This window comes from Camelina sativa, chromosome 20, assembly GCF_000633955.1.
Source record: "Camelina sativa cultivar DH55 chromosome 20, Cs, whole genome shotgun sequence".
Lineage (NCBI taxonomy): Eukaryota > Viridiplantae > Streptophyta > Magnoliopsida > Brassicales > Brassicaceae > Camelina > Camelina sativa.
In genome coordinates, this window is record NC_025704.1 from 12,794,426 (window position 1) to 12,801,509 (window position 7,084).

General features: G+C 33.4%; 2 long non-coding RNA genes across 2 annotated transcripts; both read right to left on the reverse strand.

The window, feature by feature from the left end:
• LOC109131382 lies at nt 327-1,072 on the reverse strand. The gene is made up of 2 exons (XR_002037016.1): nt 849-1,072; nt 327-753 (listed from the first exon to the last, which is right to left on the reverse strand). It is a non-coding gene; the product is annotated as an uncharacterized LOC109131382 (long non-coding RNA).
• On the reverse strand, nt 3,129-4,964 carry LOC104770632. The gene is made up of 3 exons (XR_002037015.1): nt 3,943-4,964; nt 3,759-3,824; nt 3,129-3,669 (listed from the first exon to the last, which is right to left on the reverse strand). It is a non-coding gene; the product is annotated as an uncharacterized LOC104770632 (long non-coding RNA).

Sequence of the window (7,084 nt, forward strand, 5' to 3'; positions counted from 1 at the left end):
CATTAGTTTTGATGAAAAGATTTATCTAATAGTTTAACAAAGCAAACTATTAACCTCAAAATAGAAAAAATCAAAACTAAAACTAACAATTAACCTCAAAAACTATGATTTGCACTTATATTAAAGTCCACATTTTTGTAAAAATCTTTAGATATATATAAAAACTCTATAATAATTTTACAAAAAAATGCCTTAATTTTTTTGATGCCCTAATCCTTTGCTTGAGTTGATTGCCCTATGGGCCGGCCCTGCATGTCGGTTATCAGAGTTTCACCAAGAAAAACAATGGTGACCTTGCAAACACACTTGATGATTGGCTTGATTGCAAAAACCCAGTGTGCACAACCCATGCAATATCGGGCGAGGAAATCTTCAATGAAACAAGTGTCAGCCGTGTGGAACAAGTTGGTAATCAAAGGGAACGTAAACAACTTAAAATGAAAATCACCAGTACACCACAACGAAAAATTAGAATTGTTTTTCCCAAATCCAAACAAGTTTTACATCATCAACTTGCCTGTGATGGTTGGGTGCGCTCTTGGCAAACCGTCAAAGGTTGTCTTTGTGGAATTTTCACCGCTAAACCCTTGGTTAATTGGATAATTTTTGTAAGAAAATGGTTGAGAAGAATTTGAGAAACCGCCAGCACAAAAAACGAATCAGTAGAACAAAGAAAGTAGGCAAAAAAAAAGTAAACGAACGAGAGGGCATTACTTGATAAAAAAACCGTAACCTCTCCACTTCTTTAAGCAGCTGATGAAAGAGAAGATAAGACAATAAATAGATAGAAATTCATCTGATGAATGAATTGTTTCGCAACAAGAGGACAGAGTGAGGTGCATATATACCACCATTGTCTTGTTCCTGTAGACTTTGTTCAGAGCCAGAGCCACTGAGCCACATCCGTATCTTCTGGAAAAAGGTCAAATCTTTTTTTAAGGCCATTTAGACTATTGGCTAAATGATTGATCAAAGCAGCATTCTCCTTTTCAATCATAATCACCTTTTATCACAAGTGATTACTATCATTTTAAACCTCTTTCTTTGCAATACAGAGAGTATGTGATTGATGGCCACAGCATGAAGCGTACATTCTTTCAAGAATTGTACTCACCCCAAAATTGGGTCCAAACACCGGTATGTAATTGTCCACCCCCTCAATTACTATTGTAACATTATTTTGAAGCTGTCGACTAAATTATGTCGTCTTTAATTGTTATGAAGCACATGGAAGCAATGCTAAGCTTGTTGTGGAGGTCCATGGGGCCATATTTCAGAGATTTTAGAGTTGCAATCCTCGACACTTGGTTTACTCACATGCTCAGCACTGACCATACAGCCATCTTTACGTCAACATCATTATTGGGTTCACCCTTAAATATTCTCTTCTTATTTCCACATCCACTCAATACAGCCATCTTTCCTCCTCGTTTTCACTCGTTTTTATTTCAAAAAAACACCTCACATTATCGTCCCAATGAAAGGGAAAATCGTCCCAATGAAAGGGAAAGTTGAATCACCTCACATTATCCTTTATCCAAAACTAGTATATTATTTATATCGGGCCGTCGTTTAAGTCATCGCATCATATGATATACACATCTCCACTAATTAATCCGCACCAAAGTGATCAGATATATAAATGATTATGATTATTTAAACTGATTCCACAGAAAAATAATAAATCAATAACTAGCTAGCTAGTTGGAGAACGACGTGATCACAACATGGGATTATCATGATGATGCAAGTATATCACCAACTGCTTAATTCATAAATCACATTTACGACATTATCATTGTATAATTGCGTGACCTACTATGCTAAGACCACATCAAGCTCTCTTTTTTTTTTTTTATAATACTAATCTCTGTCGAAGTTGACTCGTAAGAGATAAGTTTGATCTCGTATTAGTTTTAGTCATTTTACGACAACATATATGTAAAGCTTTTGGATCAACAAATCTTTCTTTATCCTACCAAAAACAAATCTTTCTTTAGTTTAGATACATAAAGTGCCAATATATATATATATAAAACCCTCAGTGATCTAACTGTAAGACTCTATCAAACTTGGGATTTAAAATTTGCAAGTGACGATGCCACTTCCTTGCAGAGGCTTAGTAAGTAACTAGCTAATCAATAAACTAGAGATATTCAGATTTCGCGATGGTTTCCATTTTCAGATTAATTAAACAGCAAAACCCTACCTGCTTCTGCTGGAGAACTCGCAGAAATTGCAGGGCACTCTCATCTTCCTCGTCGAATCTGATCGCCTCTTCTTTATCTGAACCCTACCTCTCACCATATCTTATGTAGTCGGATCGAGCGAAACTGCGAGGGTTATTATTTAAGGCCTATATAGAGCCCTATAAATTAACGTCGTACGTTTGACTTTTGTCTACAAACATATTTTGATCAGGGTTTTGGATGTTATTAAATTTACTAGGATAATACCCACGCTATACCGCATAATTGTTTTTTGTTTAGAATTATTTTAATTATTTTGAATATAATTTTTGTATGGTGTTTGTATAGTTTCTTTGACAATATTCATTGATAATATTTTTGTTTTTAGGATTTTGTTATTATTCATTGATAATGAAATTGTAACCTAAGATCAATTTTGTTTTTTTTCTTCTATTACGATGCATGGGAGGGAGCACCATTATTTTTGTTAGTTGTTTTATTTTAATCAATCTTGGCTGATGATATTAAATTAAATAATTACAAATTTTATGACTTCTATATGTTGTGGTTATTATTATTGGTAAAATAACTAAGTCGCATTGTGTATGTAACATAAAATACGTACTTGAATTTAAAAGAACTGTTTTTTTTACATACCTTGACCGTAAATCATGAAATGATATTTTAAATCAAAAATAGTATTTTGGAAAAGCTGAGATGTTATTATTTTTTTCCGACTTAATTTTCTTCTGTTTCTTGGTTATCTTCACCTTATATTTTGATTAGTATTGGTAAAATTTAATGGTTAAATTATTATTAGACTTTTTTATTGTTGGGAATACATGTGTCTCTGTACTGGAGATTGTTGAATATCTCAAAAACCATCTTCTACTACAATACCCTCAAAGCCGAGATTTAGACTCAGAGTTCATTACAAAAACCATAGACGAATTGACAGGTTTTGGCTTAAATAAAAAAACTTTCAACTTTTAAATTCCTAAAGTTCAAAACAACAACAACACAAATCCACCAAAGGGCTTGTAAGAGTCATGCTTGAATGCCATTGTTTGAGAAGCAATTGGACAAAACACCACGGTGAAGAGACGGAAGATGATTGAAGTTTAAAACAGGCATTGAGAATCGGAGAAATAGGCAAAATATAATTATGCGTTGAAATCGAATTATAAATCAAATTAGAAGCATAAGATAAAATTGAGTTATTATGAAATCAAACCACATTCTGTTCTTGTCCAGATATTTTTCTCGGAAAACCAAGTTCAGCCATTCAATACCTTGTGCCTGCAGTTCCTGGACCCATTTCTTCGCCCTCTTAAATGAGGCTTGTGACAATAGAAAACAAGAGTTAAGCAAACCTAAGCTTTTCTTCTCCAAGCCTTAAAACATTGAAGTCCACCGTTGATCAGCAAATCCATTTACTTATTTAGGACTAAAGCATGGGACTGTGAGTTTCGTACTTGATCTGTAATGTCAAAGACAATAATTAATTGCAGTAGATACACCCCTGTAGACAATAATTAATTGGAGCCATGCTACGGTATCGTGCCTGACCAGCTGTATCCCAAATCTCAAACTTCACAGTGGCATCGTTTACAGCCAGTGTTTGAGAGAAAAAAGCTGCACGATTCATGTAACATAACACAAAGAGTATGAAAGAAAAGTCAAGATTTAACAACAGAAATAAATATAAAAATCTACAGCAAAGAGCAAAAGAGAAAAAAATGCCACCACCAACCTGGAATTCAACAAACTGATCTTTAACAAACACAGCACAAGACTTGATTTTCCAGCCCCAGCATCTCCAAGTAATACCTGAAACCCTTAAACAAAAACAAAAAGGAACAAAACAGACTTGTCTTCCGCTATAGGTTATACCTTCTAACAAAGAGACCTTAAGTATCCACAAGCATCCTTATTAAATACCATAATCATTCCACGAGAATGTTTTGATATCCAAATGGTTCATATTGCATCAGATAAGCAAATCATTATAAAAGTATCTAAACGCAATCATTCATACAAAAAGGTTAGGGAATTTCAATTAGCAGAAAGGGTTTCTTCATACTAATTTAGCTAACTCGTTAGAACCCTAAAAATACAATAACAACCAATAAATCTATAACCTTTACTCCACACCCTAGAACCACGACGATCGAATTGAAAACAAAAGAACCACGACGACCGAATCAAACATTCTCGAAAAGAAAACAGTCGTATTCACCAAAGATAAACAAAAACAAAAGCAAAAAAAAAAAAGAAAACAGAATGCTCCAGCTGTATTAATTCTCTTAATTTGATTGGACACAAGTTTTAATTGAGAGAGCAGAGAAGAAGAACCCTAGGGTGGTGGGGGGGGAATTAGAGAAAAACGGATCCGAAAATCAAAGAGATGGTGAAACAGTAAATCATAACGAAATCGAAGAAGAGAAATCAAATGGGGAAGCTGACCTTAGAGAAGATGATGATGATGATGGAGAAGGGGGTTTGCTTGTGGGGATAGTGTATCTCTCTCTCGCAGCAGTTGGGTTAGACGAAAGCAAATCGGCGACGGAGAAGAAGAACAAATTGAAAAATAGAAAAACGACGACGAAAAAGCAGAAAGACAAAACACGGTTTGCTTCAATTTTCTTTAGTACATGACACGTATGACTAAATTGAGATGAACTGTATTAATGTTATAATTTGATAGGTAGTTGATTTTTACTGAGGTAGGTGTCAACACCTACTTCAATACAGAAGCTGATGTGTCAAGCAAGGAAAGGAAAGCAACACATTGTGTTTTTATTGTATTGATTCTAAGTCAAACATTTTATTAGAATTAGTTCGTAAGGATTGAGAGAACGTCTGTATCATCAATAAAATTTGCAGACTTTTGTCTCTTCTTTTCTTGCTTGATCTAGCTTTGAAATAATTTACAAATTTAACGATTTGAATAACGCAAGCATAAGTGAAAGGGATTCCAAAATCACATTCACTTCAAAAAGTAGATAATCAATTCTACATAATAAAAAAGTTGCATAGTGCAACTGAAAATCGCCCCACTCACACACCGGTTTTAGTGCTCATGACTTATGAGTGTCGTGGCATTTCTGTAGATTGTGGCATTAGGAGACAAAGTCAACACTATTATTGAAGAAAACGGCTGGAGGCACAAAGCGGCCCCATTACAAACAGGAGCGGCGGGACCGGGAATTGATTCAAGATTCCCTTGTGCCCTACAACCCTCGAGGCTTTTAAGTCCATAGCGCCTGAAAGAGAGGCCTAGGATTGCTCACAGATCTGCTTAAAGGAAGCTGCTGTTGGAAACAGAGGATCTCGTTTGAAATAAGAGTCACGTGGGTACATGCGTCAATTAATCAAACTGTGATGATCCACAATGTGTAACTAAAGAATTTTCCTAACTAATTACCATAGGGATATCTAAAGAGTATCAGCTATAAATGGTTCTTAGAAATTAAGAGAAACTAGATCAAGACCCGCGGTACACCGTGGAAAAAAATTATTTATAACTAAAATATTTAAATTATAAGTTGTATTAGTTGGTTAAATATATTATAATTATAGAATAATTGTTAAATAAACCATATAATACCGTAATATAATTTATTTTTTATAGAATATTTATTTAATCAAATTAATTAGATATGTTTATTCTCTGATATTGATAGTGTTAACAAAATAATGAAATGTTGTTTTACCCGTGTAATACCAAATTAATGATATTTTTTAATTTATATAAATATCGATAAAACCCGTCCCGCTATATAACCCCGTCCTGAGATATTTAACTCACACTATATCATCTTAATTTTTAGTATATCTTGTGTATCTACGGTATAATATTTATCATATTTAACTTTTTAAAAGTTTTAAATATTTTTCATATTTAAACTTTTAAAAATCTTTAAAATAAAGAACCAGAATAAACCAAACAAAAGTTTTTAAAGTTTGAATGCCTGATAAATCAAGCTTTCTACTCATTTGTATTCAGAATCATTTTGGTCTCTTTTATAATATGACTCTAAACCACTGCATAATTTTTTTAGACGATGTGGGATATTGTATCCGTATTTTTTATTCATTTATTGAGTAATATATGTCTGTTTTTAAAATTTTGTATTACGTCATATGCGGAAAAAATCACAATTTTTATTAACTAAATGTATTATAGAATAATTCATGATAATTTAAATATAAATTCAAATAAAAATGAAAGAGAATCATATATTTATGTTTGAATGATGTAGAAAGATCTCCTTATTTTTTTAAAATCTTACCTATAATTAATTTTGAAGTTTTGGTAACTAATATTAAAGTCAATGCATTAAATATAAAAACTTTCCAAAAACTATTTTTAAGCAAAAACTGCTGCAAAAATACTAGTATAGATACATACGCAGTTACGCACCTACCTAGAGATGCAAGGTACTCTTTCCCTTGAGAGATTTTGCATTTCTTCTAAGCCCCTGGTATAAATACGTAAATGCGTGTAGCTAAAAAACAATGAACATTGACAAGGGTGGCCCCCGAACACCTGTAACCATCCTTCTTCAACTTATGCATATAAACTGATCATGACAGTTATTAAGGAATCCATATAAACCTCAGCCTATAAAGCAAACTACCAGCGGAAATTGAAGAAACCTTGTTTTCCCTTCTTGTTCTGGCTTTGGTTCCAGGTAGTCTTATTCCAAAAGGTGAGCTTCATCCATCTATCTCTGCACTAGTCAACAAATATAACAAACAGAACGCATCAACCCATCTCCTACTGCTCTGAGACAAAAACCGCAGGCCAAGGCTAAGAACAGTTACTCATTTCTTCTGATTTATGTATATATATATACATTTTTCAAGTACATTTAGCAAATAAATCCTGA